Consider the following 2,036-nt stretch of genomic DNA (forward strand, 5'->3'; position numbering starts at 1 on the left):
GCGAATCCTTCTCAAAGGTGCATCACTTGCTTTTCCCACTTTACTTTGTTCTTGCTTTCTTTCATTATTTGATGTTGCTCAGTTGGTGTAATTCTGAGTTTTGGTCATTAAAGATATCTATGTTTATGCTAGAGCACATTTGATGATTGCCCATTCAAGTGTTTTGTGTAGTTTTGATCATGAAAGATATGTACTTTGATGCAAGAACACATTTGATGATTGCCCACTTTAGTGTTTTGTGTAGTTATGAGTTTTGATGATTAAAGATTGGTACTTTGTGTTACGAATGGTAGTTTGCTGATAGTGAAATTGATTAATTGTTTGGTGAAACAGGCAAGATGTTTATAGTGATGGCTTGTAGAGATGCCATCACTTCCAATTCAATCCCTGCTTTTCGAAGAGGTAAAAATTATGTCTTTTTTAGAATTCCTCAATCATGAACTAATGTATTAGTGTAAAGATTGTTTTTTAAATGCCGTAATTGATGGTCTCATTGTCAAACTTTGGATTTTTGTGAATGCATGATACATTATGATTAGTAAGTTCACAGTAAGATATAATGGTCAGATTTTTATTTTCATGTTTGTTTACTTTAATTCATATATGTAGTTCAAGATTGATGTTTGAGGACTTTAGAACATTTTGCATGTTTCTCTTAGCTTTGGATATGGTATATTTGGTACCAAATATATATTTAGCTTGTTTGTTTTGGTGCTCTGATCTTATGCATTTGGTAGTTATGTGCTTAATTATGCTGCTTGGTTCTTAGTTCTTACTGAACTTATGGGCCAAAATCTAAGAGCAGCTTTACCGTTTATAGTACACAGAAAAGTCATGTGTATGATCTTACTATACAATGACTTGATCTTTTTCTATCTTGTACTTAAAGATGTTAACTCTATTTATATAAATACACACATGTCCTACTTTTATCTTCCACTGTGTGTGTGTTCCAAATGCTTCTCACCTGTCTCTTTTTATTGGTAAATTTTCATGTTGTTTGTTAATGTTAACCTATTTTGTTTCATGGTTGGGTTTGTGTATATGATTTAATAGGACTGAGACTAGCTTGAAAAAGACTCAATGCAATGCTGCTATTAAGAGGTACCCATACTTAGCATTTTTTGTTGTTGTGAATCTTTTCTTTTTGGGATCTGGGTTACTTGTGGAATTGACTTGCAAGATTAGCATATGGTCCAATCTATTTAAGAAATTGATAAACCATACAAGCTCTGGAACCAAATAGCTTGATAAGTTCATCTAATTGGTTTATGGCACAATGATATTTGATCAAATGGTAATCTTGAGCATGTGATGACTATTTCTGACTGTTAAGCTTTGTCTTAACTTAGTTTCTTTGTTAAATTTCTTCTCTAACTTACCATGGTTGTATTTACTTTTATATGAGTAATTAAATTGTGATATATAGTTATATTTATCAGAGATATTTTCTGTTATAAGATCAGAAGGGATATTTTAGTACGATGGTGGGAGAGAGGGAAAAATAGAAAAAAGAAGATGGATACTGGAGAGAAGGGAGGGAATAAACTAAAACAAAAAACAGATGAAGGGGAACAAAGAGAGAAAAAAAGAGAGAAGGGAAGTAGAATCAAAGAAAGAAAAAAAATGAAAAAGAGGGAGTTGAGTGGGGGATGAATTAGCTACTGCATAATCCATTATGCTTTGATTGAATTCATTGAAATATTTGGTAATTTCTGGTCATACTTTTGTTTATCTAATTTAGGCTTCTGGTAGTGTTAGCTTTTACCTATTTGTTGCACTCATTTATAACATAAGATTGTTTTGCTAGCTATTTGCTGCACTTATTTATAACATTTTCAGTACGTAAAATTTGTCATACAGGTACTAAAGAGCATGGTGAGCAGCTTATGTTGTAATATTGAAGGACATAAAGATAACTAGCTTGTAAAATTTATTTATCTTGTAAACTAGCTTGCTTAATCTTCTTGTAAACTTGAAGCTACATTCCTTTTGGAACATTATTGAGAAAAATTAAAATGTAACATTCCTTTTGG

The 2,036-nt window shown here is 31.6% G+C and overlaps 1 long non-coding RNA gene across 1 annotated transcript; it reads left to right on the top strand.

Annotated features, from left to right (window-relative positions):
* The first annotated feature begins 290 nt into the window (after positions 1-290).
* Positions 291-2,036, top strand: LOC126788841 (uncharacterized). The gene is made up of 3 exons (XR_007671436.1): positions 291-402; positions 1,057-1,104; positions 1,864-2,036. It is a non-coding gene; the product is annotated as an uncharacterized LOC126788841 (long non-coding RNA).

This window comes from Argentina anserina, chromosome 3 (genome assembly GCF_933775445.1).
Source record: "Argentina anserina chromosome 3, drPotAnse1.1, whole genome shotgun sequence".
Taxonomy (NCBI): Eukaryota; Viridiplantae; Streptophyta; class Magnoliopsida; order Rosales; family Rosaceae; genus Argentina; species Argentina anserina.